This window comes from Balaenoptera musculus, chromosome 7 (genome assembly GCF_009873245.2).
Source record: "Balaenoptera musculus isolate JJ_BM4_2016_0621 chromosome 7, mBalMus1.pri.v3, whole genome shotgun sequence".
Taxonomy (NCBI): domain Eukaryota; kingdom Metazoa; phylum Chordata; class Mammalia; order Artiodactyla; family Balaenopteridae; genus Balaenoptera; species Balaenoptera musculus.
The window spans coordinates 49,871,926-49,894,894 of NC_045791.1; the positions used below are offsets into that span (position 1 = coordinate 49,871,926).

The following is a 22,969-nucleotide window of genomic DNA, read 5'->3' on the forward strand; positions in this document are numbered from 1 at the left end:
GTGACCCCGGGGGGGGAGACTGAATCAGACCCACCTGCTAGTGTTAGAGGGTCTCCTGCAGAGGCAGGGGGTGGCTCTGTTTCACCATGGGGACAAGGACACTGGCAGCAGAAGTTCTGGGAAGTACTCCTTGGCGTGAGCCCTCCCAGAGCCTGTCATTAGCCCCAAGAAAAAGCAAAGGTAGGCTCCAGTGTTGGGTCGCCTCAGGCCAAACAAACAACACAGGGAGGGAATCCAGCCCCACCCATCAACAGTCGGGTGGATTAAAGTTTTACTGAGCTCTGCCCACCAGAGCAACAGCCAGCTCTACCCACCACCAGTCCCTCCCATCAAGCCTCTTAGATAGCCTCATCCACCACAGGGCAGACAGCAGAAGCAAGAAGAACTACAATCCTGCAGCCTGGGGAACAAAAACCACATTCACAGAAAGATAGACAAGATGAAAAGGCAGAGGGCTATATACCAGATGAAGGAACAAGATAAAACCCCAGAAAAACAACTAAATGAAGTGGAGATAGGCAACCTTCCAGAAAAGGAATTCAGAATAATGATAGTGAAGATGATCCAGGACCTCGGAAAAAGAATGGAGGCAAAGATCAAGAAGATGCAAGAAATGTTTAACAGAGACCTAGAAGAATTAAAGAACAAACAAACAGAGATGACCAATACAATAACTGAAATGAAAACTACACTAGAAGGAATCAATAGCAGAATAACTGAGGCAGAAGAACGGATAAGTGACCTGGAAAACAGAATGGTAGAATTCACTGCTGTGGAACAGAATAAAGAAAAAAGAATGAAAAGAAATGAAGACAGCATAAGAGACCTCTGGAACAACATTAAATGCATCAACATTCGCATGATAGGGGTCCCAGAAGGAGAAGAGAGAGAGAAAGGACCCAAGAAAATATTTGAAGAGATTATAGTCGAAAACTTCCCTAACGTGGGAAAGGAAATAGCCACCCAAGTCCAGGAAGCGCAGAGAGTCCCATACAGGATAAACCCAAGGAGAAACACGCCGAGACACACAGTAGTCAAATTGGCAAAAATTAAAGACAAAGAAAAATTACTGAAAGCAGCAAGGGAAAAATGACAAATAACATACAAGGGAAGTCCCATAAGGTTAACAGCTGATTTCTCAGCAGAAACTCTACAAGCCAGAGGGGAATGGCATGATATACTTAAAGTGATGAAAGGGAAGAACCTACAACCAAGATTACTCTACCCAGCAAGGATCTCATTCAGATTCCATGGAGAAATCAAAAGCTTTACAGACAAGCAAAAGCTAAGAGAATTCAGCACCACCAAACCAGCTCTACAACAAATGCTAAAGGAACTTCTCGAAGTGGGAAACACAAGAGAAGAAAAGGACCTAGAAAAACAAACCCAAAACAATTAAGAAAATGGTCATAGGAACATACATATCGATAATTACCTTAAACGTAAGTGGATTAAATGCTCCAACAAAAAGACACAGGCTTGCTGAATGGATACAAAAACAAGAGCCATATAAATGCTGTCTACAAGAGACCCACTTCAGACCTAAGGACACATACAGACTGAAAGTGAGGGGATGGAAAAAGATATTCCATGCAAATGGAAATCAAAAGAAAGCTGGAGTAGCTATATTCATTTCAGATAAAATAGACTTTAAAATAAAGAATTCTACAAGACACAAGGAAGGACACTACATAATGATCAAGGGATCAATCCAAAAAGAAGATATAACAATTATAAATATATATGCACCCAACATAGGAGCACCTCAATACATAAGGCAACTGCTAACAGCTATAAAAGAGGAAATCGACAGTAACACAATAATACTGGGGGACTTTAACACCTCACTTACACCAATGGACAGATCATCCAAAGTGAAAATTAATACGGAAAAAGAAGCTTGAAATGACACTATAGACCAGATAGATTTAACTGATATTTATAGGACATTCCATCCAAAAACAGCACATTACACTTTCTTCGCAAGTGCGCACGGAACATTCTCCAGGATAGATCACATATTGGGTCACAAATCAAGCCTCAGTAAATTTAAGAAAATTGAAATCATATCAAGCATCTTTTCTGACCACAACGCTATGAGATTAGAAATGAATTACAGGGAAAAAACGTAAAACACACAAACACATGGAGGCTAAACAATACGTTACTAAATAACCAAGAGATCACTGAAGAAATCAAAGAGGAAATCAAAAAATACCTAGAGACAAATGACAATGAAAACATGACGATCCAAAACCTATGGGAGGCAGCAAAAGCAGTTCTAAGAGGGAAGTTTATAGCTATACAAGCCTACATCAAGAAACAAGAAAAATCTCAAATAAACAATCTAACCTTACACCTAAAGATACTAGAGAAAGAAGAACAAACAAAACCCAAAGTTAGCAGAAGGCAAGAAATCATAAAGACCAGAGCAGAAATAAATGAATAGAAACAAAGAAAACAATAGAAAAGATCAATAAAACTAAAAGCTGGTTCTTTGAGAAGAGAAACAAAATTGATAAACCATTAGCCAGACTCATCAAGAAAAAGAGAGAGAGGAATCAAATCAATAAAATTAGAAATGAAAAAGGAGAAGTTACAACAGACACAGCAGAAATACAAAGCATCCTAAGAGACTAGTAGAAGCAACTCTATGCCAATAAAATACACAACCTGGAAGAAATGGACAAATTCTTAGAAAGGTATAACCTTCCAAGACTGAACCAGGAAGAAACAGAAAATATGAACAGACCAATCACAAGTAATGAAATTGAAACTGTGATTAAAAATCTTCCAACAAACAAAAGTCCAGGACCAGATGGCTTCACAGGTGAATTCTATCAAACATTTAGAGAAGAGCTACCACCCATCTTTCTCAAACTCTTCCAAAAAAAGTGCGGAGGAAGGAACACTCCCAAACTCATTCTATGAGGCCACCATCACCCTGATACCAAAACCAGACAAAGATACTACAAAAAAAGAAAATTACAGACCAATATCACTGATGAATATAGATGCAAAAATCCTCAACAAAATACTAGCAAACAGAATCCAACAACACATTAAAAGGATCATACACCATGATCAAGTGGGATTCATCCCAGGGATGCAAGGATTCTTCAATATACGCAAATCAATCAATGTGATACACCATATTAACAAATTGAAGAATGAAAACCATATGATCATCTCAATAGATGCAGAAAAAGCTTTTGACAAAATTCAACACCCATTTATGATAAAAACTCTCCAGAAAGTGGGCATAGAGGGAACTTACCTCAACATAATAAAGGCCATATACGACAACCCCACAGCAAACATCATTCTCAATGGTGAAAAACTGAAAGCATTTCCTCTAAGATCAGGAACAAGACAAGGATGTCCACTCTCACTACCATTATTCAACATAGTTTTGGAAGTCCTAGCCATGGCAATCAGAGAAGAAAAGGAAATAAACGGAATACAAATTGGAAAAGAAGAAGTAAAACTGTCACTGTTTGCAGATGACATGATACCATACATAGAGAATCCTAAAAATGCCACCAGAAAACTACTAGAGCTAATCAATGAATTTGGTAAAGTTGCAAGATACAAAGTTAATGCACAGAAATCTCTTGCATTCCTATACACTAATGATGAAAAATCTGAAAGAGAAATTATGGAAACACTCCCATTTACCATTGCAACAAGAAGAATAAAATACCTAGGAATAAACCTACCTAGGGAGACAAAAGACCTGTATGCAGAAAACTATAAGACACTGATGAAAGAAATTAAAGATGATACCAACAGATGGAGAGATATACCATGTTCTTGGATTGGAAGAATCAATATTGTGAAAATGACTATACTACACAAAGCAATCTACAAATTCAATGCAATCCGTAACAAATTACCAATGGCACTTTTTATGGAACTAGAACAAAAAATCTTAAAATTTGTATGGAGACACAAAAGACCCCGCCTAGCCAAAGCAGTCTTGAGGGAAAAACACGGAGCTGGAGGAATCAGACTCCCTGACTTCAGACTGTACTACAAAGCTACAGTAATCAAGACAATATGGTACTGGCACAAAAACATAAACATAGATCAATGGAACAAGATGGAAAGCCCAGAGATAAACCCATGCACCTATGTTCAACTAATCTATGACAAAGATATACAATGGAGAAAAGACAGCCTCTTCAATAAGTGGTGCTGGGAAAACTGGACGGGTGCATGTAAAAGAATGAAATTAGAACACTCCCTAACACCATACACAAAAATAAACTCAAAATGGATTCGAGACCTAAATGTAAGACCGGACACTATAAAACTCTTTAGAGGAAAACACAGGAAGAACACTCTTTGACATAAATCACAGCAAGATCTTTTTTGATCCACCTCCTAGAGTAATGGAAATAAAAACAAAAATAAACAAATGGGACCTAATGAAGCTTCAAAGCTTTTGCACAGCAAAGGAAACCATAAACAAAACGAAAAGACAACCCTCAGAATGGGAGAAAATATTTGCAAATGAATCAACGGACAAAGGATTAATCTCCAAAATATATAAACAGCTCATGCAGCTCAATATTAAAGAAACAAACAACCCAATCCAAAACTTGGCAGAAGACCTAAATAGACATTTCTCCAAAGAAGACATACAGATGGCCAAGAAGCACATGAAAAGCTGCTCAACATCACTAATTGTTAGGGAAATGCAAATCAAAGCTACAATGAGGTATCACCTCACACCAGTTAGAATGGGCATCATCAGGAAATCTACAAACAACAAATGCTGGAGAGGGTGTGGAGAAAAGGGAACCCTCTTGCACTGTTGGTGGGAATGTAAATTGATGCAGCCACTATGGAGAACAGTATGGAGGTGCCTTAAGAAACTAAAAATAGAATTACCATATGATCCAGCAATTCCACTACTGGGCATATATCCAAAGAAAACCATAATTCAAAAAGACACATGCACCCCAATGTTCAATGCAGCACTATTTACAATAGCCAGGTCGTGGAAGCAACCTAAATGCCCATCAACAGATGACTGGATAAAGAAGTTGTGGTACATATATACAATGGAATATTACTCAGCCATAAAAAGGAATGAAACTGGGTCATTTGTTGAGACATGGATGGATCTAGAGACGGTCATACAGAGTGAAGTAAGTCAGAAAGAGAAAAACAAGTATCGTATATTAACGCATGTATGTGGCACCTAGAAAAATGGTACAGATGAACTGGTTTGCAGGGCAGAAGTTGAGACACAGATGTAGAGAACAAACGTATGGACACCAAGGGGGGAAAACCGCGGTGGGGTGGGGATAGTGGTGTGCTGAATTGGGCGATTGGGATTGACATGTATACACTGATGTGTATAAAATTGATGACTGATAAGAATCTGCAGTATAAAAAAACAAACAAAAAAAACAACGAATACTAAACTTTCTTTGGGTTATTTGTATGGAAATATGTTAACATAAATGTTTCAGACATTACATGAAATTTCTAAAAATATTATATGTTGTGGTATAATGTTGTAAGTCATAATTCTAGTTATTACTTTAAAATGTATATCTCAGAAATAACTAAATTTCCTTGTCAATTGCATTATTATGAACTTTCATCAAATCTTTAACCATGGTCATTTTTAAGTCTTTTGTCATTTACAGACAGTTCTGGGTGTAGTGTGATGTTTTTGCAAATACGTTCCTATAAAAGGGTTTCATCTTCAAGGAATTCATGGAAAAGACTCTGACAAGTACAGGTTTCTGGTAACTGAGTATACTGCTGAACTGAATGAATAAGCATTTTCTGAACTCTAATGGAAAACTGATGAATTCATAAAAGTGCTAACAAAAGATCAAGATAAAAAAAATTAATTACATGGGACTGAGTGAACTGATGAGGATGATTATAATTTTTGCGACTTTCTGTTTGAGTAAAAAAAAAAAATTTGTATTCTCTATTCATTTATTCATTACATATGTTTAAACTGTTAATTATGTTATCAAAATTTATAAATTTGATTATATTTAATTTATTTAATCTTATAGTATATGAGGATGATTTGTTAAAGTCACCAACTATTTATTTTTCCTGTCATTATTTTAGTTTCTGTTTTATGTATCTGAGAGCAATTTATTTAGTATGCATGTGTTTAAAAATAAAATCACTGGTGTCAGTGTCAGTAAATAATAATAGCTGACTTTTGAGGGACAGAGGAAAGGTCCCTGCAATACTATTGAGGACATCAAAGGTATTGTCAGGTTAATGGCTGAGATAGCCTCCCTTTAAGGTAAGTGTAAACTTAATGAACCTTCCACCTTCAACAGTAGTAATACAGTAGAGAATAAAAGGGGAAAAGATATGTCTTTTCCTTATCACTCAACACGCAACTTGAAGTCCAAGGCCACTAAGATAAATGTGGAGTCCTTAAAACATGGTGATTTAATGAATGTCATAAATTCAATTCTAGGCTTAGAGAGGTTACCGAGCAGCAGCTTGGTTTGTCTTTAAGGTAATCTGGATAAAATACTGGAATATGACCCAAAGGCTGTTTTATACAAAAGATGACAACAATGAAGAGAGTAGCCTCTAATAATTCTCTAAGAAACAAAAAGGAAAGGACAGAAAGACCAGGAGCTTACAAAAAGAAAAGAAAGTGTAAGATTAAAAGGTACATGCTACCAAGTCTATCAACACCCCAAATTCATACACTGTCTCTGCTGCACTGCGGTGGGGCAGACTCAGCGAAACCAGTGACAGCTTTTTCCGGAAGGAGAGTGAAGACTGTATCAAGTGAAAGGAGAGGTGATAAGCATGTTGGGCATGGGTCACAGAAGACAAATCAGACTGGGGGAAGGAGGCTGAGAATGCAGCAAGCCGCAAACCGGGGGCAAAACCACCAACCGTATCCGAAAACCCAAGCACAGTAACAATTTTAGCAGGACCATTACCAAAGAGGGTGGGCATTTTTAATTCCCTATCAATTAAATACAGTGAAAAATGAATCAGTACACTGAACAGGAATAAACCTGGTAACGGAGACAAGAAAGAAAAGCAGTGAGCAAACAGCAAGCTCCTTGCAATTTCTATTTAAAAGGAAAAGCAGTTCTCAAAGGTACATTTCTCATTTGCACCTTCGCCAAGTATGACAGACCCTTCTCCCCAGCCCAAAAAGCTACAACCAAGAATATAATAATATCTCAAAATTCAACTTGTTTTTTTTTTTTTTAAATCAAGTTAGTCTTAAAACTGTGCATTAGTACCTTTTCACATTTCCTCTTCCACTCCTCCCATTCCTCATAGTCTGTAGAGCACAGCTAGGAGCTGCACAGCACAGCTGGAAGACACCCCACCCAGTCACCTCCTCCTCACTCACCCCCTGCCACAGCCCTTGTAACAGGTCAGAGATGCGGTCTTGGTGGGCTACTCCAGTGGACACTGCACCATTGCACCATTATCCTCAATTACTGCACCATTTATCCTCAATTACATTTATTTGACAAATTCATCACATGATGCCTGATACAGCTGTTTAATATTTCCTATGTTTATATTTTTATTTCCTTAAATTAAAATGTAATATGATCCTTAAAGGCCAAGGGTTATGTTTCATGATATTCCCTGGGTAACTTGCCCAGAAATAGTTCTACATGGAGATGCATACCTGTATCGGCAGACATTGAGTGGATCTTTTCCTCTTACTCCAAAATTGGTTCCCAGGATGCTAAGCCAAGGACAGACAGGCATCAGAACCCACATATTCTAAAGAGTGCTGCAAATATTAGAGGTCAGCCACTCCAACCCCTATTAATAACTCACCAAAATCACTCTGCTAGCACCAATCATGACCTATGACTCCCTCGACCCTTACCTATATAAACAAAATTCGAGGGTGTGGGTGCAGAAGGTCAAACAATCTTCAATGGTGAATTACTGGTCCAGAGAATGTGCTGGGACAGCCCCAATACCACCAAGCCGACTACAGAAGTCTCCCAGAGCATCACTTAACACATCAGAGGTGCCTGTAAGGAGGGAAGGTTGGCATCTCACTCCACACATGTTTATCTGCTTATGGGGCAAATTTATCAACTTTATCAGCCTACTCCTAACTCCCTGAGCAAGGAGAAGAAAACTGGTGAGACACAGCAGAGTGGAGAGAAGGAGCAGCCGTATACGTACTCACGCTTGGTATGCCAAGGAGTCAAGGGGAAGGCAGCCAAAACCAAGCCATCCTGCCATGATCCTACTCCTGAGGACCTCCTGCCCACCTGGCCAGGTGAAGGGAAGAAGGTGCTGGATCAGAACTCTTCAGAGAGTCCCAGCAGGGTCCACACCAAAGAGGACACTGGCAGCCAGTTAGTGTTTTCGAAGCAGTGACAACCGAGAGGAGAAAGCAGCGCAGAAAAGGGAGGGTGGAATAGGGTGAAAGAGCTGAGTGTGTCCCCTACTCAGCCAGCGGGGACAGGTGGGGGAGGGGAGGAGACATAAAGGCTAAATTGAATAGAGACTGAAGTTTAGACTAGACTTGACTTCTTTATGTCATAACTAACTGGAGAATTATGGCCTACAGCCCAAGACACCATTAAAAGATGGGAAAGAAAGACTCAACGTAGCTCTTTGAAAACGGTGACTAAAGAAAAATAAAACTTTCATTTTTACCCCAGATAGTACTGAGTATTCAACAAACTGATTAAAAAGAATGATGGAAGGATTATTAAATATCTTCTAGCCCTGCCTTTTTCAGCTCCTCATTTTCTTTTAGATTTTCTGAGAGGGGGTAGTGAGGGAGACAGAATATTTTGAGAAAGGAAAAAGACTTATCTTAGCTACTCGCATATTGCTCAAAGAACTCTAAGCAAACACTACACTTTCCTGCAACACAGCAGTTAGCCTAATGCAGTCAAAAGGCCAACCTGAGGAGGATCCTTGGTGTGATTTACAATGCAAGAGTTTAAAATGGTATAGTCCTTGCTGTGGTAATAAACATTCATTTTAAGCCTTTTAAAGGACTAATACTTCATCTGAACATTCTCAGAGAAAGACCTCTGTTTGAGCGAGGGAGCAAAATGGTTCAATCAAGCCATAAAAAGAGAATGGATCAAAGTACAAAAATTCCAATACCTTTTTCACCAAGCCGACCTCGTATCCACTCCACTGCATGAAAATCTAGAACCAACTCCAGAAAAATGTGCACAGTTTGATTTTATTGAATCCCCAGAGGTTCTCCATTAAGACAACAAAGGCAACCAGCTGGCAAGTTGGCAAATCTCCATTCAGGGAATTGACGAGTCATCACAGAGAACCCACCGAAGTGGGCTTTGACTTACAGGACGAGCACAGGTAGAGCCCCAAACCAATGGGTGTGAGAGGAGCAACCCCTGGTCCTGGGGGCTCCCTGTGTCCGAGAAAGTGGAAACCACCCAGGGCAGAAGCCCTCCACCACTTCCTTGATAAGAGACATACTTCTGCAAATAAAAAGGAGCCGAGGGTTCTGAAGAAGACTTACATAAATATGTTGTGGCCAGGTGTGCTTTCCAGCACCTTCAGTGTCCAAATTCATTAAAAACTCCACCAAAACTCATACTTTCTTTTGGAGATTAAAGTTACTTAACTACATACCTCACTGGGAAAACTCACAGAGCTAAGCAGATTATTAGAGGAAAGGATAGAGTTTTATTTTCTGAAAAATTTTAAAAAGAGTAGTTCCCGTATTCGTGTAACGGTCCGATTTCCACGTGGCCCAGAGGCTGGGAACTCGGAAGATAATCTCTAGTTTCTCTATGCAGTGAAATTCTGATTCAATTAAGAGCCTTATCACGTGATGAGTTTTCATTTTGCTGTGGTCCCCTAAAATCTAGTGAGTATTTTCTACCTCTTTCTCAGACTATGCTTTTAAGTTCAGGTAAGTTAATGTTTTTCATCTTCTTTCATAAACACTGGGCCAAGCTTAGCCGTCTGCGAAAGGCCACCTCCAGCCCGAGGCACACACCTTCCTTTACCTATGTAAGGCTCCCAACAGCAGCCCGCAGACTAAACATCGTCAACTCCAGCAAACAGCCCAATACATCATGCTATTGAGAAGATGATTTTTTTTTTTATCACCATCTGCAAAAGGGGTAACTAGTGACAGCACTGATAACCTGTGGTGACTGAGCATCTTATAAACAGGCAGGCCCTTGCCCCAATGCTCTGTGAACTGTCAGTTGATGCAGAGTCAAGGAGAAACAGTGTGAAACAAGCACTGCAGAACACTCCAGGTCTATGAGAGTGAACTGGAGAAGGCAAAGACTCCCCGAGTTAACCAATTCCCTCCCAGCCACCGCTTAATACCTAGGAAACATAAGTAATGTTGGATAATGACATAAATGAAAGCAGCAAGAAAAATAAACTCCAATTTCTGAGTAAGTGAAAGCCCTGATAATCATCTTACTAGTTCGCCTCCTGGAGATAACCTTGGGTATGGTGATGCCTATTTAGATACAACACCAAAGGCACAGTCCATGAAGGAAATAATTGATAATCTGACTTCATTAAATTTAAAGACCTCTGCTGTGCGGAAGACAATGTCAAGAGAATGAGAAGACAAGCCACAGACTGGGAGAAAATATTTGCAAAAGATATATCTGATAAAGGACTATTGTCCAACATATACAAAGAACCCTTGAAGCTCAACAATAAGAAAAGAAAAAGAAAAATGGGCCAAAGACTTTAACAGACACTTCAAACAATATACACAGATGGCAAATAAGCATATGAAAAGATCCTCCACATCACATGTCATCAGGGAAATGCAAATTAAAACACAGATACCACTACACACCGTTAGAATGGCCCAAATCTGGAACACTGATAATGACAGCCCCAAATGCTGGTGAGGATGTGGAACTCTCACTCATTGCTGGTGGGAACACAAAATGGTACAGCCACTTTGGAAGACAGTTTGGCAATTTCTTACAAAACTAAACATACTCTTACCATACAATCCAGCAATCATGTTCCTTGGTATTTACCCAAAGGAACTAAAAACTTATGTGTACACAAAAACGTACACATGGATATTTTATAACACCTTTATTCATAATTGCCCAAACTTGGAAGCAACCAAGATGTCCTTCAGTAGGTGAATGGATAAACCAACTGTGGAACATACAGAAAATGCATAGTGCTCACGGCTACAAAGAAATGAGCTATCAAATCATGAAAAGACATGGAGGGACCTTAAATGCACATGCCAACTATATGACATTCTGGGAAAAGCAAAACCATAGAAAGAGTAAAAAGATCAGTGGTTGCCAGGAGCCTGGGAGGGGGCTAACAGGCAGAGCCCAGAGGATTTTTAGGGCAGTGAAAACACTCTACGTGGTACTATAATGGTGGATACATTTGTCCAAAATCATAGCATGTACAACACCAAGAGTGGACTGTAATGTACACTACGGGACTTTGAAGAATACGGACATGTCACTGTAGTCTCACGGACTGTAAAAGACGTACCACACTGTTGGGGGTGTACACGGTGAAGGCAGCTAAGCATGTGTGGGGTCCAGGGGTAAATGGGACACCTCCACACCTTCCTCTTAGTATTGCTCTGAACCTGAAACTGCTCTTAAAAAATAAAGTCTTTAAAAAAAAAAAAAAAAAGTCAAGGAAACATATTCTTCTCTAGAGGCTCCTGAAAGGACACAGCCCTGCCGACGCCATGATTTTTTAGCCCATTGAGACCCATGTAGACTTCTGACTTACAGAACTGTGAGATAAGAATAAATAGTAAAGATGATAAATTTGTGCTGTTCTAAGCCACTAGGTTTGTGGTAATTTATTACAGCAGCAATAGAAAACTAATACAAGGACCAATCAATGAATTTCACTGGGCAGCAGAGACTTCCCACTACACCACCAGTTAACAACTGTATCAATTTTACCAAGAAGAACAAAGTTTTCTAGCACTCTGAGAACTGCAAAATAAAGTTGAAAGTATATTCCAGGGAGTCTGGTTTCAATGGGGAAAGAAAAGTTAATGCAGAGAAAGCCCCCAAACTGAAATATGCTTGTTGTTTTCCAAGACTCAACATTTTGAGGAAGAAATCTCACCACTCATTATCTCCAGGGATATGGTAACTGACATAACTTTGCAAACAGACCTCAGAATTATTCAGCTCTGATCAAGAGGACACGTCCTAAGAGAAAACCTTCCCTGATAAAACTGGAAAGGAGAATTTTTAAGAATGCTAAGAGCATCAGGTTATGTCATCAGCAGCTAGGAAAGGTGGAATATAAAAAAGGATAAGAGACGGCCTCTGCAAAGTGACAGAAAGGATAACTTAAAACACTCAGGTGTTTGTTAAAATTTCGGGCTGTTGCCAGCCAAGGTATCAGGTAATTAACACTGACTTAAATGACACCAAATCTTCTTCAGGTACCCACTATTTTAAGACATTTTCTCTTCATGCCTATCTGTTCGATGACATTACAAAAGCTCATGAGAAAGATGCAAGAGTTCAGGGGAGACGTGAAAGTCCCAGAAACGTGACCAAACAATTGGTCCAGCAAGTAAGACTGACTGCTGGCCAGAGCACGGCGGAACTTACGGTGAGAGAGAGGACGGCCAGGAGGCTACCCTTCTGCAGGCTGATTTTGGGGTTCTATTCTTGGCACCGATAGTGACTGGTCACGTGACACTGCACAATCCACTGCCCTTCCGAGGTTAGATGACAGCTGCCCTGAAAACATTCTGCAACAGAGCTGCAGTTGTGCGTGAGCTCCACAGAGACACGCCAGCTGCCGCCTTTAAGCTGCCTGTAGGACTCAGGAAGACTTTTTAATAGGGAAACTTCTACCAGAGAGGGGTCTGGAGGAAGAAGCGTAACACACCGACACTTCAAAACTCACAAGTTGAGACCTGGTGCTGAGACCCAGAGGCAGGTATGGCCAATGGATGCTGGTGACAACCCTAGAGGAAGTAATCCAAGCTGGATGCAAAGGAAGGGCAGAGGATGCTCCTGTAAGGATCCTCTTTCAGCAGGACTTTGTTCATATCTCTGCCACAGAAACCATCTTGCAATTCTTACAGCATGGAGTCCGTATGTATTTTAAAAACTAAAATAGATTATACCTAAAGTATTATCTCACTTGGGAATTTTTGTAGAGGAAATCTAGTAAAGAAGTATTTTTTGTACACATCTCCACTATAACATCAAAAACTATTGTTCCACTATAACATCTTTAGCCACATACATACATACATACAAATCTTGTGAGGCATCTTGATATTCAAAGTTTGTGGAAAATGCCTTTAGTTAAGAATCATTCAGTTGGCACTTGTGCAATACACATGTATTAAGGGTCTATCACATGCTAGGCACTGTGTAAGGCTCTAAGAGAATAAAGGCAATCTGTCATCTCCTCCAACAGTTATGTCCCACACACATGTCACTTCCTCTAACCCCAGGCTGCTCACAGCAAGCAGCCAAGGGAGGATTTCTTAAAGAACATGCACTGGAGAGAAGAACCCAAAAGAATGGCTGCAAAATGGAACTCGGTGTTTGTGTTCTACTGTTGTTAGCATGTTACACTCAGGAATCATTCATTTTGGTGGCTTCTCAGTGCAGTGCCTAAGAACTCAGCCCTAACAAAGAGTAAGGAAGCAGTGTCAGCTGCCACATGGACACCTCTTGCGGACCCAAGTGCCACAACCAGACCCTAGAATCCCCATGTGCTTCGATACTGGGCTTACTCAGTTTTGTATCTCCAGGTTTCTCGAAGTCTGAGAGCATTTCAGCGAGGTCAAAATCCAATGCTAAAGGGGATTTTTCTACTGGGCAGTTTTAAATCATCATTTTTGCACATATAAGGTTTCAAATACTGCCATACTGAAAAACTGGGAATTCCGTAAATATCAAATAATACTTTTAAAGTAATATGTTTTGGCACACTCAGTCAAAATATAAAGAAGCCATCCAAAAGGACTGTGTGGATTTATACTCATAGATATGAAAAGATATCAAAGACATTACTAAATAAAGCAGACCATAAAACATTATGTGTTTTGTGAAATAAAATATTTATACTATAACATTATTAACGTAAGTGTAGAAAAGAGTAGAAGAATATTTGTCAAGAGGCTAGTAATGATGTATCTCTGGGTAGTGAGATATGGAAGATTTTATTTCTTGTTCTTTTCTTTTAATTTACTTTGACTTTCTAAATTTCTAAGACGACCATATATTGCTTGAAAATACAGAACTCTATACATTCCCTATTGCTGAAAGTATCTGCACTGGAAAACATCTGCTTGCTCCACTGTCAGAAAGAAAAGGACATTATCTCACAATGAATGGCTTTTAATTCTTCTATTTTGCTTCTCATGCATTACCAAATTTTTCTGAATACAAATCTTCCTTCCTTTAGCATGTTCACCAGCAGAAGGATTTTGTAAATGCAAAAGATCTACACCCTGCACTACCCTATATCATCTCTACTTATACCATCTACCTATACCACACCACCAGTAACACTGGATTAACATCAGAAGACCCAGTCTCCAGCCTAAGTGTACTATCTCTGTGACTGCAGGAAAGTTACTTAACATCCCTGATCTTGCTTTTTCACCTGTGAGCAGCAAACATAGGATGAAAGGAAAAATTAAATCAGGCAAGTGATGTGACCGTGCTTTTAAAGTTGTAAGACACTACAAACGCTGACTGCTATTTTCATCATCAACTTTAGTATCTCCTCTAAAATATTTTCAGGTATTCCTGTCATAATATTTAACGATGGGCATATCAGGAAACGCTGTTAAAAGAATACTTAGGTAAAATGTCACTGAGAAGACAGGTAAATGTAACAATCCTAAAAGTACATGGGTTTCTAATGGCATTCAGAACGGAACTGAATAGAGCACGGCCACGGGGTCAAGCGGTAAAGAGCAAGGACCAGAATGCTCAACAGACCCAGGTTCAAGACCCGTCTCTGCTTCATCTGAGCTGGAAGGTATTGGACAAGTAACCCCCAGGACTTTACGCCTTAGGCTCTCACCTGTGAGATGTCAGTAACAACAGCATCGACGTTGCAGAGGTTTTGTGATGATTAAACACGACAAAGCCTACACAGTGCTTATCACGGTGCCTGGTCCATTGTAGGAACCTGATCTTTCTAAAGGATCTCACTCACAATATAGCCAAGATGTACAACAGCGACTCCAATTCTCAGAGGAAAGGAAATTACCAGAGGAGAACATTCCAAAAATTTAAATGCTAAATATTTCTCATAATAAAGAACAGTATTTCTAATAACTTGGCACCTACATAATAATACATACCACTCTACTGAAAAACAGAGTCTCCTCAGGAATCATTTAAGTCTGATAAGGCCTGTACCAAAGACCACAGCCTGTCACTGCCCCTGGATTCAACCCAACCATTACTCTTCGCAAAACGTGGATGTTGAAAAAAATAAACACTGGTTACTATGGGAACAAGTAATCCAAAGGTAACATTCAGACAAAAGGGCTCTCACCTTCCTTTAACTACCCATAGCTCTTCTTTTCATCCGTCTTCTTACGGCATTTATCACTTTCTACCTTGTGTTAGAGTCATTTGTGCAGGGTCTGATCTATCCGCCTACACAGTAAGCTCTTTGAGTGCAGAGACCCTGTCATATTCATCTTTGGATTTTCAACAAAGCCTTGCACAAAGAAAGCCATAAATAAATAGTTTGTTGGGGGAAAAAAAGACCATGTACTAAAAAGCACTGCCACAACTGGTCACTATGACTACACTATTTAACCTTTGGGGGAAAAATTAATCAAGCCCCCCAACCACTTGACTAGAATTATGTGGTTAACCTGATTTTACAGACTAGAGTATCATTTAAGAATTCTAATCCCTCCTGAATGATGATAATATGGAATTAGAATTCAGGCATACTAATGCTAAAATGGTGAACAACATTGTTTTTTAGCAGTTTCAGCTTTCTTTATGAAATTATAACTTACTAAGTCTACAGTTTACCCATATCTAAGCTCACCTTTTAATAGAGAAACTAAAATAATAAGTCAAGGTAAGTAATACTGCCATGCTAAAGGATTTCTGTAAAATAAATATCCTATTCCAGAGATCCTTATCCCCCACAAACAGGAAAACTATTTTGTTGGTCTAGGGTCTTTAATTGGCCCATCAAGGTCTAATGATCTTGCTACATAATAACTAAGTAAATTCATTATTAGCAAACTGATGGGGTAGACCAAAGCATCTATGTGTGATAACTGTCACAGTTGCCTTCAGCTGAACTAACTGCGACCCACGGGGCTGCGCTGTCAAAGCATGAACGGCATCCAACACAAAGGAATTAACAATTTAACTGATAAGTTTATCATTTTTCCAACTCACTGAGCCTGACTCTAAAAAAACATGTTTTATGTCAAATATGACTATTCTATTTTATGAAAAATATACTAATGACAAAATATTTGTGCAATGCCTAACTCAAACCAGAAGTTGTAATAACATCTACAGACAGTTACATAAATTACGAGGTGGCTCACTTGTGAGGTGGTATTTTTCTCCTCAGAGGTAAGAGGATTTCCTTATCTTGTACCTAAATTTATGACACTCATTTTTTTTGACAACACTACCATACACACAGTGGACAAGAGAATATCTGCAGAAAAGTACATACATGGAAAAAGAAAAAACTACATTTTAACTATGTCCAGCATTTAACATGGAGATCTAAGGCCTAATCCTTTTTCTCCAACCTTACATATAACAGATCAGTTTTAAAAGCAAGTTAAAGCAATACTGTATTTTTTCAAAGAAGAAATTAGCCTTTGTCTCCTCAGTCTTCTGCCTATGATCACCAGAAATGAGAAATGGAGAAATAAATATACTACTTGTAGCTAAAATGTATTTGTCTTTTCTTTTTAGAATGTGGCATGGTGAAAAGTATTTCCCAGTTTCTTACCTAGAGAATGAAGGTGAGGTTTACCCAGCATCTTGGGGAAGGAAGCCATATTCCTAGCAGGTAGGTCTATAAAATGCCATGTCAAAAAGAAAGTCAGAGTGACCTTTCCAAGAGGTGGAGAAAGCGGCCGCCCAAACAGCATTAGTTAACAACTGGTGAAATGCTGGCTTGAACCGATGTCTACTCACTAGCCTGGAGCACGATACACATGCATGTCATGCCTAGATGGCCTCAGGGGATAAGAAAGGCAGGCACACTGTTTCCTAACACCCAATAGCCACGTGTTGTCTGGACCAGTGATCCACAAGGACAGAGCGAGGGGATATTTGTGTGTGTGTGTGTGTGTATATGCATATGTTTGCGTATGTATATAAATATGTGTCTATATATGTACCATATACACATGTCAGAATCTTGTGGTCTAGATGGAAATGAATGAAAAGGGTACAAAACAGCACATGGATTGCCTAAATCTGATCAACACTGGCCAGAACAACCTTCCAGCTTCCTCTCACACAGGCTGGTACAAGTGATCCAGAGTAAGTTTCAAATGGGGACTGGGGTGTGAAGAAATTGTATGGCAGGGACCAACACTAGATGGCAGATTTTGATACTCAGTGAGCATGTAACGTTGAAAGTTCTAAGAGAAGCTGGCCCTGTGAGGGGGTGCTGGTGGTAAAAGAAGAGGCCAGGAGACTGCCACCCCGCACACAAGAGACCACTGAGGGCAACTCTATGACCCATGTTTGTTCATGATTTAAAAAGTGATTCTAAAGCTGGGGCCTGCAAGGGTGTGTTCATAGAACCCTCTAGGAATGTTTTTAAATGCTCTGTTTCCATTTAGATGATGATCACACTCACATGCACTTATATTCTGGGACATCAGGATAATGTCCATTTCAGGGAACAAGCTACTGGTTCACTTTAAATTCACGATCTCTAACCTCAAGTGATCACCGGTGCAGCCTGTTCATCCTATCGCATCTCCCTGGTGAACTGACGCTCCAGCTCTCCTACACAATTATCTCCTCATTTCTCCAACGTTGAACATCTTTTCCTTCCTCACTCTCAATGATGACATTCCTTATCTTACTGAGAGAAGAGAATTAACAGAAGAAGACTTCCACGAGCCCATACCCCAAATCACCAAGCTCCCTGCACCTCTGCCTGCGCTTCCATCACTGCGGCTGCAATGTCAGACAGACATCTATCCATTCTCCTGTCTAAGGCTGACATCTACATGGATACCTGGGCGTCATCCCTTCCCACCCAGCTGAGGGCATCAGGCTTACCAATGTCCCGTCTCTCATTCCATTTTCCTTCTCTATCGGATCATTTCCATTAAACAATACTTTAAAAACAAAAACCCTCCCTTCATCCCATATTCTCATTGAGCTAACACCCCATTTCTTTGCTCCCCCTGTACAGCAAATTTCTAGCAAGAGTTGTCCATACTAACAAGTCATCTATCTTTGTTACATTATGTTTTCTCTCGCCACTCTGTCCTGAACCCAGTTCTATCAGGCTTTTGTCCCCACCACTCCACTAAAATAACTCTTGCCAAGGTCAAGAATGGTTAAGAATGTATTGATATTTTGCCAAACACAATGGTGAATTCCCAGTTCCCACTGTACTTGATCTATTGATAACAACTGATGCAGCTTTTCACTCCTCCTTTCTTGAGACTTCCTCTGTTTGACTTACAGGACCACCATCTCTCCTCGACCTCACCAGCCTCTCCTCACCAATCTGTTGATTGCTCCTCATCCATGCACCACCTGAGAGTGTGCAAGACCTTGAACTCTTCACCATCACTCACTCCCTACGTGAGCTCATATGACTTCATAGCTTTAAAAAACGTATGCACCAGTTCTCAAATTTATCTCTCTAGCCCAGAAATTTATCTCCTTTGAAATCTAGGCTCGTGTACCTGAATGCCTACTTGACATCACGAAATAGATTTCCACTAGACAACTCAAACTGAACTTGTCCAAAACTGAATTCTTGATTCTGCCCAAACCTGCAACTCCAGCTCCCCTCCTCATCTCAGAAGACAGCAACTCCATTCATCCGTATTTTCAGGCCCAAACCTTTTAAGTCCTCTCTCCTCCATCCAGAATCTGATAATCGCTCGCCACCTCCATTATCTCCCACCCTGGTCCAGGTCACATCATCATTTTTTGCGCCAGGGCAATAGCCAGCCAATGGGCCCTCTGCTTCCACCCTGAATGGTATCTATATGGTCTAGTCTCCATAAAGCAATCGCAGGACTTATTTTAAAATTTCACTCAGATGGTGTAACTCTTCTGCTCACAAACCTTCCACCACGGTTTCCCATCCACAAACAGTGAAATCCAAAGTCTTCACCACAGGCTATATGGCCCTACATGATTCAGCCCCTGCTAACCTTCAGACCTCACCCGCCCCCGCCACCACTCTGGCCACACTGGTTCCCTGGCTGTTTCTATAACTACTTAGAACATCCTTCCTTCTCAGAATATTTGCAATCACTGTTTGCTCTGCCTAGAACTTTCTTCCTCCAAGCAACCTCATGGCTTGGTTCCTCACTTCTGTCAGGGGTCTGCTCAACTATCCCTTTATTTAGAGAGCCCTTTTATGGTATGTGGAATTCTATGATGGCCTCCAACCTTCCTGTCCCCTGGTGTACGTGCCCTACGTAATCCTCTGCCTTGAGTGTGACCCGGACCTTTCAATATGATGGGCTGTCACTCCTGTGATTAAGTTATATTTTATGACAAAGGTGCAGGGATTTTGCAGATGTAATTCAAGTTCCAAATCAGTTGATTTCGACTTAATCAAAAGGGAGACTATTCTAGATGAGACTGGCTTAATTAGGTAAAAAACCTTTAACAGAGGGACTGAGCCCTTGGAGGGCAGGGGAAATGTTCTCCAACTGCCCCTGAAAAAAGCAAAGTCAGGCTGTGAACTGTCTGGAGTGGGGTGGCCTGTAGGAGCCGAGGATCTCAGTCCACACCTGCAAGGAACTGAATTCTGGCCACGCCCAAGTGAGCTTGAAAAAAGACCTCAAGCTCCAGGTGAGCAGGTCTTAACTGCAGCCTGGTGAGCCACAGCAGAGGACCCAAGTAGGCCGTGTCCAGACTTCTGACCTACAGAAGCTATGAGATAATAAATGGAGGTTGCTTTAAGCCACGAAATTTGTGGTAACTTGTTACATAGCAATAGAAAACTAACATGCCTTCCTTAATACAGAACAGCACCCTCAGACTTTCTAGCCTCTTGATGCAGCTTTTCCTTCAGAGAACTTGATATATCATATCAGTAATGCTCGTATTTGAATTATTCCTCTCCCTACCTCTAGAATGTAAGCTCCTGGAGGGCAGGAAATTTGTCTTTTGTTTTTTCCCTTATTGCATCACAGGGCCTAGAACAGTGCCATGCACAAGGTAGGTGCTTGATAAATATCTATAGGATGAATGAGAGTAGCTGCTGCTTACGTTTACATCAGCAGAGGGTGACCCCCAAAACTTAATAGCTTTTAACTGTTAACTTTTAAAGGCTATTTCTCAAATTAAAGTACAGTTGACCTGGAAACAACAGGGATTTGAACTGTGCAGGCCCACTTATATGAGGATTTTTTTTTTTTCAATACATACATACCACAGGACTACACAGCCCACGGCTGGTTAAATCTGTAGATGTGGAACTGTGTATACAGAGGGCCAGCTGTAAAATTATAAGCAGATTTTCAACTTCGCTGGGAGTCAGTGCTCCTAACCCCTGCACCGTTCACAACTGTACAAGGATTGCCCTTAAAGGAGTCCAACAACATACTCTGAGAGATTCATGAGTTCTCAAATGTAAAAAAAAACACGAATTTAAACAAATACCTTGTAAACATTTAACAACAACAAAAAAGATGCATATAAGCAATTAGGCATAAACATGTGTTTGCTAAAAATAAGTTATACTAAAATTCACTTCCATTTTTTGAAAATATCACTGATATGTCTTAATTTCAGAAATACTTTTAATGGATCCTGTTATGATAGCCTTTTGAATAGTTAGTTAAATGTTGACTAAAAGGCAGTAGAGTCAATAGGATTTGTTTCTGATTGAGCAACTATACCAAAAAATACTAGTTAATTATTGAAAGCCATTCAGAAAGTGAGCAGTTTCTAACAGATGCCAGAAGGCTCTGTCCTACGTGAACTGTTGAACACGATAATCAATGTTCTGGATAAAGGTGCAAAAGATAGGGTCATCAAATTGACAAGGGACGTATATACAAACATTGTAACTAATATGACACATTGACAGTCAGGAGTGAAATGTACGGTGGGCGAGCAATGAGTCAAAACCACCAGGTCCATTCTTATAGTGACAAATGCTAAGATGTACACAGAGTTTTAAAACATAAGTTGCAGTTCAGAGTCAGCCTTGGTAGCCCTTCAAATGGAAAAAACACAATCAGAGGTTTTTGTTTGACTGTTGGGTCATGCTAAATTCATCATCAAATTACGCAGATATTTCAAAAGGCAATGAAAACTTGGACTGATTTAGGAGAAATTTATAAATTTCTCTATTTAGGAGAAACAGAGTGTGAATTGCAAAAAAACACATGATCTAACTACTGTATTCTAGCGTGCTCAGATCACATCTGGAGTCCTACATTTAAATATGGGTGCTCCATTTAAAAGGGACAAGGTTAAACTGGAAAATAATACCATGAAAAGAGTTCTGAAGTTGAAGAGGTCTTAGAGTAAACAAAGTTAAACAAATTCCTCTCCTGCAGAACTTCTTAGAACCTTTAATGTTAATCTTCCTTGTGATTTCCAAAAAAAGGCGTGTGTGTGTGTGTGTGTGTAATAGATGGATACTACCCGTTGTTTCTTAACTTATTTGAACATGGAACTCTTTCTTCATGGAGAATCTTTTAAGACTAGTGACCCAAGCCATGAACTCAGGAAAACCACCGCCTAAGCCCATGAGAAAAAGGGTAACAAATGCAGATGCAGACTAAAAGTCACTAGGAGTAAACAAGGATGATTGGGAGGGGGATACAGAACTGTACCGTGAGAAGCAAGGCTAAAGTTACTTTTGCTGTTTTGCCTAGGAAAGGAGAAGAGCAAGCCTGGCAAACAACAAACGGCTCTCAGAAAAATGAGAGAATGCAACTGTTTTATACTGTCCCAGTACCTAGAGCAAAACAATATTTGGAAATAAGGCTCAAAGTATGCATTTTAACACTCTTCAGGAGACTTATCCAGAGAACCTGATATGTGCTCTAAGGGTCAGAATTTGAGCCCAGAATAGGAAGGTCAGCTAAATCTTCAAGAGGACATAGCAATTAAAGCTTTTCAGTATCACAGAGGTGATCGCGGAAAAAGAGTGAACTGAAGTATGCACAGGGGCTGGGTAAACACCCAGCAGGGGCACTGAAGAAAAGACTCCTGCGTATGTCAAGTAGGAGGTTGGATGACTGGGTTCTAAAGGTGACTTCCAACACTGCCTGCTCAGCGGGCTAGCCTGTAACCTCCGTAGTCTCACTCACCCTTGCGTCTCAAAGACAAACACTGAGCCCGGCGCAGAATTGCTTTCTCAGAAATATCGGTGAATATTTATGAGTGAATAAATGAACAAGTGAAAAATAAAAGGAGTACCTGTTTCCAAAGTCAAACGAAAAGGGAAAGGGCTATTGCATTCTTTGGAGACTGTTAAATACACTAACTGTGAATCACAAGCAAGGTTACTTTCAAATATAAGGAAAATAGTCTTGTAATAATTTCACATCTTGACTTGGAAATCAACTCTGAATTAAACGGCAGCAAGGGTCACTGTGAGGTTCCCATGGTAAATACGGGAAAATGCACTGCAGATTGTAAGTGACCATCAGAAGGAAGGGGTGATTATGGCGAAGATAATCTACCCTGACAGATTATGATAATTCAGAGGGCTGGAAACTAACCTTGAAAATGAATCCACCTTTTATAGCCACGGCTCTGAAAAAGGCCCATTAGCCATGTGTTCT

The 22,969-nt window shown here is 40.1% G+C and overlaps 1 protein-coding gene across 1 annotated transcript in view; it reads right to left on the minus strand.

Annotated features, from left to right (window-relative positions):
• Positions 1-22,969, minus strand: part of STK39 (serine/threonine kinase 39) — a 301,651-nt gene that overhangs the window by 83,053 nt on the left and 195,629 nt on the right.